This window comes from Schistocerca americana, chromosome 5, assembly GCF_021461395.2.
Source record: "Schistocerca americana isolate TAMUIC-IGC-003095 chromosome 5, iqSchAmer2.1, whole genome shotgun sequence".
Taxonomy (NCBI): domain Eukaryota; kingdom Metazoa; phylum Arthropoda; class Insecta; order Orthoptera; family Acrididae; genus Schistocerca; species Schistocerca americana.
Genome location: NC_060123.1, coordinates 654,741,116 through 654,752,759, shown reverse-complemented (window position 1 = coordinate 654,752,759; position 11,644 = coordinate 654,741,116). Strand labels below are relative to the sequence as shown.

At 45.4% G+C, this 11,644-nt stretch overlaps 1 pseudogene; it reads right to left on the bottom strand.

The window, feature by feature from the left end:
• Positions 1–204: 204 nt before the first annotated feature.
• Positions 205–322, bottom strand: LOC124617150 (annotated as a pseudogene).
• Between the last annotated feature and the right edge of the window lie 11,322 nt (positions 323–11,644).

The following is an 11,644-nucleotide window of genomic DNA, read 5'->3' as shown; positions in this document are numbered from 1 at the left end:
TACGCCACAGGCCATGAAGGCCCAAAGGTACCGACCGGCCGCCGTGTCACCCTAAGCCCACAGGCGTCATCGGATGCAGATATGGAGGGGCATGTGGTCAGCACACCGCTCTCCCGGGCGCATGTCAGTTTCCGAGACCGGACCCGCTACTTCTCAGTCAAGTAGCTCCTCAGCTTCCCTCACAAGGGCTGAGTGTACTCCGCTTGCCAACAGCGCTCGGCAGACCGGATGGTCACCCATCCAAGTGCTAACCCAGCCCGACAGCGCTTAACTTCGGTGATCTGACGTGAACCGGTGTTACCACTGCAGCAAGTCCGTTGGCTCTTAGCTCATTAGGGTAACATGTTTAATAATGTCTTGAATTATAGCGTTCATTCATGTGATATTGTGCTTCCTCTTGGACTACGCATTTCAAATAAAACAATCTGCTATCGTCAGATCCAGTGCAATGGAACTGTATTAACAGTCCAGCCTCCCCTTTAAATGTACCCGACACCTCGTCTTTGTCAAGTATTTACGAAAAATTAAAGTTGTTCCTATCAATTATGATTCATACAAGAAGTTCTGAAGATGTTATGAACGAATGAAATGTTAATCAAGGCGATCGATTTCTGGACCGTTTTATTAAATTTATGTAGTATGTTAGGTTCAATGTTAGGTTCATTGTTTAAATATCGTTCTTGTTGAGAAATGAGTGTATTGCATGCAGGCACCATACATTTTGGACGCAGTTCTGTAAACTACAGCAACTAATTAACTCTTTAACCACTGCAGTATTTATTAGCCATCAAATATTAATACAGTTTAAATGACTGGATCTCTATCTAGTGGAACAATTACAATCCAGAAGGAAATAAACGAAGTAGAAGGAACAGACACTTGAAGTTCCAGGATTTCGGCGTTTGTCATAGAATGCAGTCAGTGGCACATGATACTAATGAGCACAAACTTCGAGTGGTCCACACGGCACAGGCAACAGCAGCACAGATATCAAGAGACACTTTTTCCGAGTCTATCACCTGTAGTCGAGCACTGCTGACAGAGTCCTGCGACAGTGTGGTGGCGCGAGGCGACAGATTTTGCAGAGCGGAGTGATGTACAAAGAGTCCAGTGGCAGTGGAGGTGGCAGCGAGAAGACAGTGGCTTAGAGTAGCTGCCGATGGTTTGCGGGAGGAGGCTGCCGTAAATGGTTATAGTGTCTGGGTTTATACAATGTCTGTATCTTCACATTAGAATGTCCTTCTGACATGACGGAACGGATTCGCGAAATGCGAGTCCACTTTCAGAACAGTGCATGTTCCTTTAGACGTGCATGCACCTGTTATAAAGATACGGACACTGTGTAAACGCAGACATTGTAACCATCCATGATGTATACATGCCTCGACAGGCCAAAATGTCGTTAAAATGTTTGTTATTAAATGGGAATTGATATGACGTAGCTACTTTGGGCGCTGAAATAATTCAACAGCTGCATTTGAAAATATGTGAGCAGACTGGAACTCGAACCCAACTGCTCCGCTTCTCTAGAACTGTTACCTTAACTGCCATTTTTGTTCCAAATGTAATTAATGTGCAACTGATTAAACTTGTGTATCGTTAAAGAGAGGGGGGGGGGGGGGGACGAGTACAAAGTTGAGCGAAGGTACAGCCCCGAAGTTTTGCGATAGTTTGCAATCCGTTTTACTGAAAAGAGGTGATGATCCCCATGAATTAAAAATCTTTTGTTTCTGATCTTAAATACTTACTTAGCCATTTATTTGTGTAAGTTGAAACTTAGGTCTATGGCCGTGGCAGGAGTGTCGGCCTGACTGTCTATAAAGTGCCGGCTATCTGTTTGCCGTTACACTACGGGAAGGGGGAGGAGTGGGTAGCCTATCCTCGCGACTGCCTATTACCGTCGGAGAAGATCGCTGGTATTTATTTTGACAGCAGCTAGAGTGGACCCTTGCCTGTGCTAGAGCGTCTGGAACGAGGAAAAATACTCCCCCCCCCCCTCCCTTAATCCGAGATCTCGAGGGGTGAAGTCTAGTGCTCCACATCCTATGGGCACCCAGACACGCTTCCCATCCGACTCAAATTCCCAAGTGCTACTCACCACTGATGTTGTGACCTCTTTGTTCGCAACATCATTGTATTCCCGCATGTGGATCAACGATTGTACGCATTCCCATTGAATTAGCCGTATGCCCGTCGAGGCATATCTATACATGTACAGTGTCTATTCCTTCGGACATTTCCGATAGAATAGATACCACACCTGTATTTGATCAGAATATTTGTCTCTCCCTGTGCAAGAATCACTAAACGCACGAGCGTAAGGGTTGTAGAGGGGTGTAAGGCTAGTTCGCGTCCGTAGTAGTATACTACACGTGCACCCTGGATTGCGTCTAATTATAGACCTGAACTAAATGAACTAGCGCTAACTGGCAGCCAGACAACCATATTGTTCTCCTGGCTGTTTGATAGCACATCCTAATCGAAATGGCACAGACGAAACCCACCGGTCATTCTCATGGCCCGCTGACAAGAAAACTGGGACCTTGCGTCAGGATTTGACAGCTAAATATAGAAGGAATTAACATGGCTAAGAGTGAGGTGCTGTAAAAGGCTCTAAACGATAATGACATTGACGTCGCTGCCATTCAGGAAACATATACAGAGAACGAGGAACAACTAAGAAAAAGAGGTAAAATATACGGTTACGACTTAGTTGGTGCCACATACCACCATGATTATGGTGTGGCAACTTATGTGAGATCCAATATCGAAAATGTTCAGTTGCATTCAACTGATGTGGTTATTCAGAGGTTATTATCGGAGGGTACGCCATAAGTAACACATACAAATCTCCTGCAGCCTCCTGGCTACCACAAGTCCTACCAGTACTGCTGTACTGCAACACCCTTCTGTCTATGCAGGCGACTAAAACAGTCATCACACACAATGGGAATACATAGAGAGCGATGACAGTGGTGAGGCACTTGCAAACTGGGCGGATGAAAACAATATGTACCTCGTATTTGACGCAAAGGATAGAGATTCCTTCTATTCGGCAGCATGGAGACGAGGACATAACCCGCACCTATGCTTCGTGACAACAGACGAGTAAAACATAAACGCTGAAAATATCTCGTAATATTCTACCAGATTTCCCACACAACCAACATCGACCCGCTCTAATTGAGATTGGAATAACTATTCCCCTAGTTACTTCCTTTCTTCGCCCGCGGTGGAATTTCCAGAAAGCAAACCGTGAAATTTTTTCTAACAAGATGGATAAGTGCCTGGGATGGACACCTCCTAAACTTGAGAACTACAACAGGTTTGTTGGAGAGGTCATAAACTCTGCAAAAGAGGCAATACCTAGGGGGTACCGTAAACAATATATCCCAGAATAGAACAAAGAATGTGAAAATCAATACCAGGCATTCCTCAACACCAATGACAGGAAACTGCTGACGACCTACGGCACAATCTTGATGTGGCTCGACGAGAACCATGGATGGAAACCGTTAGAGAATTAGACTTCAAAACGTCTAGCAGAAAAGCATCGTCCCTTTTAAGAAAACTAAATGACGGCAATAAGAGCATCCACAAAGAAACACCGATACATCGACACAAGATTGCGTCCCGTATAGTGTCAACCACTAAAACTCCGCGAGATAAAGCATGAGCTCACAACATTAAAATCTCTCTGCGACGACCAAACGGAATTTTCACATCCATTCTCGGCAGAAGACATAACGAGTGCTCTCAAAGACGTAAAAACGGGAAAAGCACCTGGATTTGATCGAGGCCATCCGGAGTTTCAAAATGGTTCAAATGGCTCTGAACACTATGGGACTTAACATCTGAGGTCATCAGTCCCCTAGAACTTAGAACTACTTAAACCTAACTAACCTAAGGACATCACACACATCCATGCCCGAGGCAGGATTCGAACCTGCGACCGCAGCAGTCGCGCCGTTCCGGACTGCAGCGCCTAGAACCGCGTGGCCACCATCCGGAGTTTCTTCTGAACTGCGGAAAATATGCGAAAAGATGGTTTAGCCGAATTCTTTACGTATATTATAACACACGGCATAGTCCCTCAGCAAATGAAACGATCAAAAATCGTTGCTCTCCTAAAGCCAGGGAAGCTGAGTAACGAACCAAAAAGCTACCGCCCAGCCGCATTATTGAGCTTTCTCTATAAACTCCTGGAAAGGCTTCTCTATAACCACATTGCCTTCAAAATTCTGGAGTCAGTTCCCGTGGAGCAAGCCGGCTTCCGCCCTGCGCGCAGTTGTACACACCAGCTTATGTCACTAACTACATACATACAGACTGGCTAACAAAGGACTAAAAACATCAGCTGTTTTCATAGATCTGTCTGCTGCCTATGACACTGTCTGGAGACATGCCCTATCGTACAATTTCATGCGAACAATCCCTTGCCTGAGAACTACCAGACTTACAGATACCATGCTTGCTGCCAGAACGTTCCAAGTAGTAACAGGAGAACAGACAAGCGTCCAAAGAACCCTGAACAACGGCCTACCGCAGAGCTCCGTGTTGGCTCCACTACTTTTCTGCTTATAAATTGCCGATATACCATCCACATCTTCCAGGAAGTTTGGGTACGCAGACGATTGGGTCTTGGCAACACAACACAAGAACTTTGAGGTCATGAAACCAACCTTGACATCTGACTTGGAGACATTAAGTACATATTTTCGTAAATGGAAATTACAGCCAAATCCTACAAAAACCGAAACTACATGTTTTCATCTCAATAATAAATTAGCAAGCAAACTACTCGACGTTCGTCTCGAGGGAAATCGACTCCGATCTAATGAGCATCCAAAGTACCTTGGAGTCACTTTGGACAGAGCGCTCACTTATAAACGACCGAAAATACTGCAGCCAAACTAAAGACGAGGGAGGAATAATATTCTCCAGAAGCTGTGCGGCACTACTTGGGGCTCCTCGGCTGACACGCTGCACACGTCGGCACTCGGACTGGTCTACTCGGCCGCGGAGTACTGCGCTCCGGTCTGGATGACAAAAAAAAAAAAAAAAAAGAAACAACGGCGTGCAGCTGAATAGCACGATGCGAATTGTCAGCGGGACCATGAGATCAACACCTAGACATTGGCTGCCAATTCTAAGCCACATACCACCTGCGGACAACGTCGGAAGAATGCTCTTCTCCGGGAATATAGGAAGATACTCGACAACGCCCAGCTCCCTATACACTGCGACATGCCTGACCTGGAAAGAAACAGATTTCGGTCTAGACATTCAACAATGATAACAGCCAAGGAACTGTAAAGTATAAACTTTGATGCAATAAAGACCTGTAGGGAACAGTGGCGAGAGGTGTGCCCTGAGCATTGTCAAGCCCCCCGAGAGACCGCCCAGATATGAACTACCACGTAAAATATGGACATCCCTTAACAGAATACGGACAAATCACGGAAGATGTGCAGATACCCTTTACAAATGGGTAAAAACACCAACTCCCAACTGTGACTGCGGAGCCAACAGATATACCATCCGCCACATCGACCAAGAGTGCGACAGAAAAACACACAGTGGCAAGTTAAGTGATTTTCTGATGCAACGGACGCCGAAAAACACTTTTTATACAATCTTGATGTTTGTATTTAATTGTATTGACCCTATATAATCTTGATGTCTCTATTTAATTGTACTGCCCATTATCTGTACGTTTTATTGTGTTTTTTATGTATATATTTGTTTAAACATTTGTAAGAAGCGTAAAATGATGTGCACTGCCATACGCTAAATAAAAAATAAATAAATAAGGGTTGTAGACTTCATGACATATAGAAGTGTGGATCGGATAGCCGAAGTGGCTAAGGTGACTACTGCTGATAAGCGGGAAATTCGGGCTCGTGTCTGTTCCGGCACGAATTTGCACGTGTCGCAAACATCTGATGTCAGTCTAGCGAAACAATTTCGTAAGAAGAGAACTGCTTTCGCCTTACTCAATCTGCATAACTTCCGAGACAGTTGACTGTGTGGCCACCGCTCACGTTTTGTAGTCACCGCGACTTGTCACGAAATCACTAAACTTAGATGCCCGTCATCTCTGCCGTCGATGCGTCATAGTCCGTCAGTGGCGAAGAGGAAAGCTCCCACTTCCCAAGAACGGCAGGTACGGCTGGAATACTAGCCCTCATCTGGCATGTGGTTCATGCAACACGGAATCTGAATATTCTGTTACTGGTATGGCTACCGGTAACTCCTACATACTGCTGGTTCTCGCCGCAACTGGTGTTGGGTTCATCTTCTTCTGAGGGTGATTATGGATCTAGTTTAGTTTTATTCTCCCATTTCCTCATCTGGTGTTGATGATGGTGCCCAGGAGGCAACGAAGTTGACGCCTGGAGATGCAAGAGAGAATTGTCTCTTGATAGTAAACTGGACTCATGGTAATGGCTCATGTTTGTCCACCTGTAGGAGGCCAAGTGTTGTCCTTGAGGGTCTATCATGGAGCAATTTTGTTGGGCTTCTTTTGTAGAGGAGTGTAGTATGGTACATAGTGGTGAACGCTGTCCCCTAATGGGCCAGTGGGCCAGACCATGTGTGTCTTGGACGTCTGCACTTAACGATCTGCAGAGACACAAGAACGCGGACGCAACAGAACCATTGGAAACAATTGTATTCCGTTGAGGGTACTGAAATTTGAAATGGTATGGGACTGGAATTGGGGTCTATTGTTTGAAATGATGACTCTATGGGAGGCCTTCTATTGCAAATACATGGGCTAACGCTCGAGTGATAGCTTCTGCTAGCTTGTACGGCATTTGTACCACAAAGGGGAAATATGAACAAGCATCCGTTACATCACACACATACGCTGTAGAAATGGTCTCGTAAAGTCTTTGTGGAGTGGTCCCAGATACCCTCTAGTAGTGGACAGAAATGGAGCTGCTGATTTGGTGCTGGCTGGGATGTGGCCCACATCTGGCAGTGTGCAAGCACCTCTCTAACAGCTTCATTTATACAGTGAGACTACAGATATGCAAGACTCTGGATATGCCCCAGTTCCCTTGACTTTAGAGTTTCAGTCATAATCACGCGATCGCCTCCTGTAATGATCCGCCTAATGTTGCTGGTGGAGTGAGAACTGACTTTGGCCACTCATTGCGTTGTCCGAAATCTGGTAACCAACTACCGCCTGTGAAATCCCGAATAGGCAGTAAAAGATGGTACTTAGTAGCCGCATTTGCTGTCTGGCTGTCAGCAGAAGATCTCTTAGACTTGCCGATGAGGACGACGGTTCAATCCCACGTCCGCCTATCCTGATTTAGGTTTTCCGTGATTTCCCTAAATCGCAAATGCAAAGATGGTTCCTTTCAAAGGACACGGCCGACTTCCTTCGCCATCGTTCCCTAATCCGATGAGACCGCTGACCTCGCTGTCTGGTCTTCTCCCCAAAAACAACCGAAGACTTGCCGATTGTTGGACGTGTATGTACCATCAAACCTATTGGGAGGCATCAAACGTCTCATATGGATCCACTCTGTGTTGGCGTGGCGAACTGTGTATCAGTATGTGATGATGATGTGGCTTCTTCGGCGCTCAACTGCGCGGTCAAAAGCACCCGCACAAGGTGCCAATTTTTATACAATCCAATTTTTTGCACAGTCGAATCCAGCTAACGTCACGAATGATGATGATGATGACGAAATGCTGAGGAAAACACAAACACCTAGTCCCCGAGCAGAGAAAATCCCCAACCCAGCCTGTACCCGTATGTGATCTTATACTGGTGATTACTGACAAACGGGGACCAACGGTGTCTGCCGGTGAGGCGCTGTACGTTCTGGGAATGGCGATCTGGTGTAAAGATTGCTAGCAGTGGCTTTTGATCAGTATCCAACTCAAACACTCTCCTCAACAGATAGTCATGGAATTTTGTTATGACACAGATGACGGATAGTCTCCTTTTCAATCTGTGCGTAATTTTGTGCTGCAGATGACAAGTGTTTTTGGTGCATACCCGGCATGAAGTTAGGTCGCACCAGTTGTGCGATACAACAATACTGCTACAACGTCATAATGGGAGGCAATAGTTGTCAGTATATGATGTCAACAAGGGGAGATATGGGTAAGACATGGAGCTTGCGTTACACATTGCTTAAAAGCAGAGAACGCTTGCTTACATACGGAATTTCACTTTAAAGGGAAGCTGGTTTCTAGAGTTTGTCAACGGTGGGGCTATTGTAGCGTCATTTTGAATGAGTTATTGATTTTACTAAGCACTGACTGAAGTTGTTTCAGCTTGCTTGGTTCATGTAGTTTCTGTATGGCTTGGGGTGTGATTCTGTTGGTACCAATCAGACTTTTCCTATAATGTATCCAAAGTACTCTACTTGCAGTTTTAGAGGCTACAATGGAGGCCTCTTCGCTCTAGCTATGTGGAATCTCTCCAGAGGTTGCTTAATCGTTTTTTTTCTGTTCTGGTTACTATGATGTGATCCAAATAATTTAATGGGGAATTTCCTGCAATAATTGCCCCAGGAACCTTTGAAATACTGCTGGGGCTCTTGCTACAGCAAATGGCAGCCCATAGTATTAGTAAAACACAAATGATGTTTTGATAACCATAAAAGTTTTAAATGCTGCATCAAGGGAAGCTGGATGTACGTTTCAGAGATTTCAGTCTTCTTCTTCTCCCTCAAGCCTTTGATCAGTTGATCCGTTGCTACTTCTTAATCCATCTATCCTTTCTTGAGTCCACCTGTGTTCCTGCTTCCTTTAGGGACATGTTGTAGCAGTTGTTTCAGAATAAGTTCATTATCTGTTCTTCCTGTAATTTCTTTCCATTATTTACTGTATCCCTTAACATTTTCATTTAAGTTGTAAATTCCTAAATTCTTCAAGATGGTCTCATTTTTATCTGTTTCTTCTAGTCACTCCCTGGACTGTTCTCAAAAATCTCAACTCGGCTGCTTGGATTCTACTATGTGTTCTACAGTTCATAGTCCAGTTTTCACTTCCATGTAGTACATGGTAAATTGCCATAACTTTACACTTTTCCCTCAGTGTCTTCTGATGCTGCCACACATCATGTACAATCTCTCACTTTTCGTTACAATATTCACTTCGCCGAGATATGATATGTCATAGGCCAAGAATTTGAAGGTTAACGAGTTCAAAGTTTGCTAATATGAATTTACTTTTTAAGGTTTAGGAGCCTTGGAATACTATGGACTTGTTTCCATCGGTTGACATGCTTATATTGCAAAGAGGTGACAAAAGTCATGGGATAGTGATATACACATATACAGATGGCGGTAGTATCGCTTACGTAAGCTATAAAATGAAAGAGCATTGGGGGAGCTGTCAGTTGTAGTCAGGTGATTCATGTGAACAGATTTCCAACGTGATTATGGCCACACAAAGGCAATTAATCGACATTGAACACGGAATGGTGGTTGGAACTGGACGCATGTGACATTCAATTTCAGAAATCGTTAGGCAGTTCGATATTCAGAGATCCACAGTGTCAGGAGTGTGTCGAGAATACCAAATTATAGGCAGTGGCCGACGGCCTTGAGTTATCAACTGAGAGCAGCGGCGTTTGTCAGTGCAAACAGACAAGCAATACTGCGTGGAATAACCAAAAAAATCAGTGTGGGACGTACGGCGAACGTATCTGCTAAGACAGTGCGGCAAAATTTGGCGTCAGTGGGCTACGGCAGCAGACGACCAGCGCGAGTTCCTTTTCTAACAGCAAGACATCGCCTCTACTGGGCTCGTAATCATATCGGTTGGACCCCAGACAACTGGAATGCCGTGGGCTGGTCAGATGAATCCCGATTTCAGTTGGTAAGGCGTGATTGTAGTGTTCATGTGTGACGCAGACCCCACGAAGCCATGGGCCCAAACTGCTCACATGGCACTGTGCAAGCTGATGGTGGTTCCATAATGGTGTGCGCTGGGTCCTCGCTGAGAATGAATGGCTATGTTCGTGTACTTGGAGATCACCCGTAAATCCACGATTATTATTTCACGTCGATCGGTCTATTCTCAAAGACGTTTTCTCTTCATTCCCGCAACTACCGTTTATCTTAACGATTACACCTATTCAAAATGCTGTCAGTATTTAAAACTATAAAAGTGAGAAAATTTCGCTAGGGTCCCGTAATACGAGGTTTGTTCGAAAAGTAAGGAACGATCGGTCGCGAAATGAAAACGACAGTGAAAATTAAAACTGTTTTCTTTGCACATTTAGCTACACCTTCCAGGTACTTCTCTACATTGTCGCCGCTCCCACTTAGACATTTGTCAGAGCGTTATGCCAAATTTCCAACACCATCGTCATAGAAGGCAGCCGCCTGTGCTTTCCGATAATTCTCTACGCTGGTCTACAGCGCATAGCCTGCGCCCAGGTGTTGTCTTCGTAGCCAGCGTTTCATGTGAACAGAGAGCCAATTAGGGCTGCGTTGTGGGTGATAGAACACTTCCCATCGAAAAGGCTGCGGGAGCGTCTTCACTGCCCCTGCAGAGTGCGGCTGAGAATTGGCATGACGAAGGAAGTGCGTGGCAGTTGTGTTAGGTGGGCTGCATTCATTAAGGCGAAGCCTCTCAGCGGGCCCTCCTACTTGGTGGGAGACATCGTTGTTCTAGGCATCTTTACTCGCTCACAGTGCTCTCACAACTGAAAAGAGCGTCTTGATGCGATCGACGGACATACTAGAGACACTGGCGAAAACGTCTGTGAAAATCCTCATCGGATTTTCACAGCGGTTTCCATTTCGCGACCGGTCGTTTCTCACTTTCCGAATAGCCCTCGTAGTTCATGAAACGCTCTCTGTAAGTTATCTTCGTTATGCGCAATTGTAATCTGGTCGTCAGCAAACACAAAAGCCTTGGTAAAATTTCTTCCTTTGAAGCTGTCCTCTACGTCAAATTTCTTAAGTCGCTTGCAACGTCGTCTAAAAGGTATTTGTGACATACAACACTCTTCTCTGACCTCTTTATTAATGTTTCGTCTGGCGATGGTCCTAGTTTCTAACTTTACAGTTATTTGCCCTCAAACACACCATCCACACCGCACAACATTTCAAGCCCTTTTTGGACGTCTGTGTGGTCATGGGTACTTCCAGAGAGATGGAAGTGCAGGGAGGCGGCGTACACCAGATTTGCAGGACCGGGTTCTCCGTCTCGACCGTTTCCATCTACTTGGCCGTACACAAACTGCATCTCGGCTTGTTCCCGACATGAACACCGGACAATGCTGCCACTTACTGCACGCTGCGTCAATCACACAGCTTGGAACACACGCCACGTGGTCAGGAAGCTGTCATTGTCGTCAGCGCCATCTACCGTGGCAACAAAGCGTTTCTGGACCCGTGTTAATTGGATCCTTCTTTCTCCATTTCCAGTCAGGAATTGGTCCCTGCAGTTTGTCGGTTTTATTACTGTTCACCTCACGTATAGGGTGAGTCAGGAGGAAAGGTACATGCTTTAACAAAAACTTTATATGGTTGTTGGTCGGTCGTCTGGTCAGACGACGTGTGTTTCATCACCGACCGTCCATCGAGTTTGTGTGCGCGTCCGCCGGTGATTGGTTCTAGTTGTTCATCAGTGATTCGTTTTACGAGTGTTCGAGTTTCTTGTG